We start from the raw sequence: 7,500 nt of genomic DNA, 5'->3' as shown, positions 1-7,500 counted from the left end.
CATAAATGCTCCTCTGCTAAGCCCTAAAGACTCCATCATCATTACCCAGGAATAAAAAAAGTGGTTCGAATTCCCATCTGGGCCTAAAACTATTCACACCAAAATTTTCGAATATGAGGGTAACTTTTCTATTTTAATCCCCATTTCGGAATCCGATATCTCTGGCTGTTAATGACCATTTGATTAATGGGGCGTAATGGCTAATTAACGAATGACGTCATACAGGGTAGAGTCATTCATAATACTGAAGATTCCTTGATTTCCGCCTGAGCTGATAATTATAAATAAGCGATAGTCTGATCTTAGTGATGACTGATGTCATATGGATTACGCTCTGTATTTACTTACTTATTGCCATTTATAATTTAGATTTATTAATAATTAATTAATTATTTATTTATTTATTTATTTATTTATTTATTTGTGTATTTATTCATTTATTTTTATTGATATATTCATTTATTTATTCAGTATTGACTTAGCTATGCATTTATTTATTTATCTATATATTTATTAATTTATTTATTTAAATAAATGTAATATATTTATTTATTCATTCATTTTTATTGTGTTCTCAATGGTCCTTCTTGAGCACCTTAATGGGTCGAGTTTTGAGTCCAGAGGTCTTCACTGTGGACTTGAGCTGAAATAAAATACATTATTATTATTATTATTATTATTATTATTATTATTATTATTATTACTACTACTACTACTTCTACTACTACTACTACTACTACTACTACTACTACTACGACTATTACTTCTACTATTACAGGGTCCGTGACGCCATAGGCAATGGCGTAATGTACCAGCTTCTAAAATATTTATTAACAAAAGCAATATCAGTAACAGACAAACCCATCCCTGGCCCATCTATAAGGTAGAGAGAGAGAGAGAGAGAGAGAGAGAGAGAGAGAGAGAGAGAGAGAGAATCGAACGAATATATCCCATAACTGAGTTACTTTAAAAAATTAAACTTTCTAAAGAGAGAGAGAGAGAGAGAGAGAGAGAGAGAGAGAGAGAGAGAGAGGAACAGACAGACAGACAGAGTCAAATGAGCGTCTCCCACAACCAAGATACTTAGAGAGAGAGAGAGAGAGACATACGTAATCTAGGGGTTCATTTCCCAAGTGCAGAGAACGTATTCGTAAATCGCTTCTCAAGTTTCATATCCACTCGGTACATTTTCACAAGAGCTTTTTTCGCGGAAGCTTGTCCATGATACCTGCGTGACGAGTTCTTCCATCTCTGTATTTTTGGATCCTAAGATTTCCCATTTAATTTTATCTCATTTTTATAAAACGATTTATTTTTGGGTGGGTTTTTGCCTTACTTAATTTATGTTTGTCGTTATCGCTCGGTTTCGTCATTACTTGAAGAGTGTTAATAAATTCCGCACGTTTTTAAAATCAAGGACAATTCAGATATTTCAAAAGAGGATTTTAGGTATGCTAAATTTACTCTTACACCTCTATTTTGTGCCTGAACTTCCACAGGAAAATAAAAATAAAAATTCAAGAAAGATTACCTATATAAAAGAGTATTGCTCATACTGAGTACGAATAACTCCACAAAGCAGTACAAATAAAGCGATACAGAGTTCTCCTCTCATTCATAAAATCCCAAATAAAAAATATTTTAAGAAAGAGTAACTATATGAAAGAGAATTGTTGTAAATGAGTACAAATAAAACGACACAGCTTCTCCTCTCATTCATAAAGAAATTCCAAATAAAAAAAATATATTTTAAGAAAGATTAACTATATAGAAAAGATGTTCTAACTGACTACGAATATTTTAATAAAACATTAAAAATAAAACGACACAGAGTTCTCCTCTCATTCACAAAAAAATACAAACAAAAAATCCCAAGAAACCACAGAACTGACCAAGTCAATTATGTAGCGCTCAACACACACACTAACCCAGTTTCCACTGAGAACAAATACCATAACGTAAAGATTTCCATTTATGGAACTATATATCACTGATACTGAGCTCTATGTCAATTTATTATGGTCCCATTACGAGCGCGAGGAAGAGGACACGGAACGATAGAACGGAACGATGGAACGAAACGATGGAGTTCTCAGGTATCGTTTTTATTGCCACTGTAAGTCTCTGAAACGGGGAAGGGTTAACGGCTCGGCCATCTACGTGATGCGTCTTTCTCACGCATATGAAACCCGATTGCCCTTCGTGCAAGGCCGGACAAAAATAAGAGCCGAGAGAATACAAAAAAAAAAAAAAAAAAAAAGTGAAAAATGCTCGAGTTTTCTTGTACATCCACTACAGCGTATAGATCTATATCTTTCGGTGGTCCCCGCATAATGATGTATGAGTCGCTGCCCGTGAAACTTTAACCATAGCCCGGTGGTGGCCTATCCTAAATCGTACCCAGACGCACTATTATGGCTAATTTTAACCTTGAATAAAATAAAAACTACTGACGCTATGTGGCTGCAATTTGGTGTGTTTGATGATTGGAGGGTGGAGGGTCAACATACCAATTTGCCCTCTAGCCCCACTAGTTTTTAAGATCTGAAGGCGGACGTAAAAAGTGCGGGCAGCAAAAAGTGCGGACGAAATAAGTGCTGACAGCAACAAGTGCGGACAGAAAAAGTGCGGAAGACAGACAAAACCGGCGCAGTAGGTTTATTTCATAGAAAAAAATAAAAATAAAACAGACGTGGGTTACTCGAGAATATTAAGAACACGTAAGGGAATACTAAATTGAAAGTGGTATGTGGATCCTGAAGTCATATGAAAAGAAGAGCGGTTTTAAATGATATGGTAAGAGTTTTTGTATTAAATAGTATGTGTCGTGAGACATCTAAGATAACATTATCTTGAATAGCGGTAGTCATGCACAGAGAGATAAAGTACAATAAATGATTTGATATCTTCGTCTGTCGAATAGCATTAATGACTAAACTTGTAAATACTTATCCTTTTATTTACTTATTTAATTTTCGATGACAGTTATCCCATTAGCAGTTCTAGGAAATGATATATATTTTAATACATACCTGGACTGATTCATTAACGTCATGTAGTCGCCTCTCCAAAAAACCGACAAGATGAGAAGATTAACTTTATGATAAAAGACTGAGAGGAATATGTAACAAACAGAATTAGAATTCGGAGTGGAGGCTGCATTAAGGGGACGGGGTGGGGTAGAGGGAGGAGGGTGGGGAGGGGGTTAGGAAGGTGGAGGGGTGGTTGGGGGCGTGAGGTGGAGAAGCCGCCACCACTAGCTGGATGACTGCAGTGTCTCTCTTGAGAACACCAGTAGCATAAAAGATATATTTTTATTCCTTACTGCACAATCAGGTAATGTCACTCTCGTGGCCGGCACAGTAACATCAGCTCTGAATTAAGTTTCCTAAGAATCATGATGTGATAAATAATGCAAGAAATGTATAATTAAATCGCGTTAATCAGTATTTGTTGCTGTGTATCAAAATGAAAGTCATTCATGAGAAAGAAACGTTGATTCCTGAGAGATGATGATGGATGGAAGATATTCCTATGAAAAATTCAATTTCTAACAAGTATTTTAAGATTTTAGTCAATATATTTCTTTATCTGTACCACCCACAAAATAAAGTTTCATCAAAGTGAAATAAAATTTATGTTCAAATGAAAAAATCAGCTTTTAAAGCAATTCGTAGTTCTTTACATCGCCGTCTCTCTCTTGTGTAACTTAATTCCAATTACTTCAACTAACTAGGAATGCGAAGCGCGATAATTGTCATCAAGAAACGACGTCTTTAGACAAAATTTCGAATTGCGTCTCAGTTATTCCACTTTACCCAACACCCAATTCAGATCTGTTAAAATCAACTTTGATTTTCTAATAGAGCTGCATCAACGCAGATACTCGATTCCATCGAGGACATAATGAATGCAGGGAACGAACCCCCAAAAAAGATTTCGTGTCTCGTTATTAAAAGTTATCTTGTAATCATTTACATAATCATCATGATTATCCTCATCCCAGGCCGCCGGCTCTATTATATGAACTCACATTATGTGCCTGTAATTAAAAGCTGCTCCATAAACATTTTATGATTGTATTTAACTCTGGGTTTAATGCTTGATATTGATTTTTTTATTGCATGTGGTGACAGTTTTCATGGGCCCCATGCATTATACATACTCTTCACGTTACTTAATTATAGTTGGACTCTCTCTCTCTCTCTCTCTCTCTCTCTCTCTCTCTCTCTCTCTCTAATCAGTGGGTACAGTTTGGTTAGGTTACATCTAAAGACACGAAGTCTTATCATATCAACACGAATAAGACTTCCTATATCTAATGCTACAGCACAATCTGCCTTTATTCTTGAAAATTATCATAAATATCAAAACTCTTGATGCGTATAATACAGGAATTCCCATCATAACATACCATGTGTATATTCAAGCAAGCACTTACTATCACGTCGAATTCTACTATGTATATATTTAAAAAAAATTTGAATATTTAACATAATTTTATAATATCCTGATACTTATATTGGTGTCCTTTTACATTCTGTATTTCTCGATTTTTATACTCTTCATTCTCATCTTATTCTGCCTTTCACGATTTTTATACTCCTTTGAAGTAGTGGATTTACAAGTACTTGGGAAAACACCACAAGGCATCTATTTTCCACTTTCTTATTAAGTATTTATGTAAATAGAGGACAAAAGATCCCGTGCGGCAGCAGCTAGATGAGTGCTTAATTCTGGGTCTTTGAGGACCATACGTAGAAGCTCCAGCCTCGAAGTTGAGATTTTTTTTGTTTTTTTTTGTTTTGTTAGGTGAAGTTTGGCGGTATGAAAAAGAGCAGCTACTCGGCTGCAGGTGTCTCTTAAGAGAGAGAGAGAGAGAGAGAGAGAGAGAGAGAGAGAGAGAGAGAGAGAGAGAATATTAATTTCATTATGCACTGCAAAGTAAGATCTTAGTGTAGACTTTCATCATTTATTAAGGTTCTTAAAAATAAGCGTTGCTTTGTTTTGCATTTTTAATCCATCTTAAATTAAATACCCTCTCATTTATGAATCACGGTTATCTCTTGTGTATATTAACATCATTCCCGTTGGGGTGAAATATTAACGACACGTTGTTACTCTTTAATTAAGTAAATATTCACGATTATGTATGTTAGCACCATTAATACTGAACTACTTAAAACTGTTCTCAAAATGTCAGCTCAAATTCTTGATATTAAACATGATCATTCAGAAAATGAAAAATCATATTTTTTTTTTTTTTTTTTTTTTTTAGCAATAACGATTCATCTTTACATGAAATTAACTTAATAATTGCTTGAGTAGATTATTATTTTTTTAAAAATCCACCTTGCATATTGATGTTGGGGAAAGGAAATCCTAGATTTGCTTTTACCCTCTGCTTTCCTGCTTTTGAAGACGAAAATTCTGCAAGCAAATAAATACTGCTTCCAAGCGCTGTTTTAGACGCTTGAGTCCCGACCTCCGAAATGGGAGAGGATATTTTTCATGCTCTCCTTGGCATCATCCCGCTCTGAGTCTGGCTAAATAAACCGAGGTAGAGGACTCATATAGTTCCCCGGGTTCGGGGATGGGAGTAGGGGGGAGTATGATAAGTTATGGAACCGGTATTCCTGTACCTTGCGAAATAAGGAAGGTTTAATGCAATAAAGTGCTAGATCTTGCCTACCGAATGCAAACAGGCAAGCAGAAAAAAAAAACGAAAATTTTGGAATTTATGTTAGTTCAAGAATATTTCTAAACCTGGTGCAAAAACATAAGACCAAGTCTCTCTCTCTCTCTCTCTCTCTCTCTCTCTCTCTCTCTCTCTCCTGCACAATAATTCAGTCCTTATTTACATTAGTTTACTATGATTTTGATTATTTCATTACTTTCGTAATCTACGTAAAAGTTTTATTATCTATTTCACTCACGAAATTCTATATGATTGCCATCTCAAGTCCAAAGAGAAATTGGTTCTAATAATAATAATTACCAATAATTATTGGTAATTGCAATAACCATCAATATCTATAGATACATTCGTTGACATTCCGTAAACTGTTGAGTGGCTATGATATCCAAACATCAATTTGACGAAGAAAGTATTTCCCCAGCCGAGTTCATTCCACCGTCCCTGTTGAGAACATCAACGTAACTTTCAGGTTTAAGCCAAATGGAACTAGTACGAAGTTGCTAAGTGCGTCAGAAACTTTAGCAAAACATTATTCGTGTCTTTTCCCAACATTACCATTTCTCAGTTTTATTTTTCATCGGCAGTCTCGCAAGCTTGGTGATTCTATTGAGTTCCTGCGAGTAATTTTACATAAATTAGAATACATTACAATCTGCCTTTCTCTCTCTCTCTATCTCTATCTGTATAATTATATGTTTATCTATCTATCTGTCTATCTATCTATTTTCCATCTATCTATCTATCCATCTATCTATCTATCTGCCCGTCTGTCTGTCTAGCGTATCTTCTTTTCAGTGCCTTTATAGATTCGTTGGATTTTTTTTTTTTAGGTTTTGGGTCACAATTAGAACCGAGAAGGAGAATTAAAAATTTAATAATCAGAATAGAGAGGACGTTAGGAATTTCCACTTGATACTTTGTATTTAGGAAGTCAAGAAATAATACAATGAATTATTGCTCGACAAATTTTTTTTCCATCCCTGGGACCTTTACTCATCATTATTCTAGTGTATGATTTCTAAACGCTTATTACTTTACTATGATTGCAAATTATGATACTATTTTTTTTTACCAAATCTAATTTATACTACACACACATATATGTATAAATACATATATATATATATATATATATATATATATATATATACATATATATATATATATATATATATATATATATATATATATATATATATATATAGTATGTATGTATATATATATAATATATATATATATATATATATATATATATATATATATATATATATATATATATATATATATATCACATATCCACAGGTGAACAATAAGAGACAGGGTGTAGGTCCTGACTGGTTTCGGCTTTATTTTCGAGCCATTGACAAAGGACTGATACATAGTATTAGAATTCACGAGTATATATACTACAAAGACAGTACTGACGAACATACACACAACCGTTTGAGACTGCAGATCCACCCACCAGGCAGGTCGTCAAGGTAGGAGTGGCTTTCAAAAAACATTTGGCTAAAATTTACAATAAATTCTCAAGGAATACTACCGCTTAGGGTACAAGTCCATACCTGACAGGTGTCAGGGATCGGGGTTAAACATCTCATTACCACTACTGCCCCCTTTACTGTGTTTACAAATATAATAATCCTATTTTTCATATATCTCTACTGCCTACCTTAAAATTTAAACAATTTACAAATTTCTTTTGATATTAAAGGATCAAGTTTATACATTCCTTGACTGATGTTCATATTATTGTTGTAACTTTCTTTTATAAAACTAGATTCAATGATATTCCTTTCCAT

This window comes from Macrobrachium nipponense, chromosome 23 (assembly GCF_015104395.2).
Source record: "Macrobrachium nipponense isolate FS-2020 chromosome 23, ASM1510439v2, whole genome shotgun sequence".
In the NCBI taxonomy this organism is placed as follows: domain Eukaryota; kingdom Metazoa; phylum Arthropoda; class Malacostraca; order Decapoda; family Palaemonidae; genus Macrobrachium; species Macrobrachium nipponense.
The sequence above is the reverse complement of the archived record's forward strand: the minus strand, read 5'-3'. Positions refer to the sequence as shown.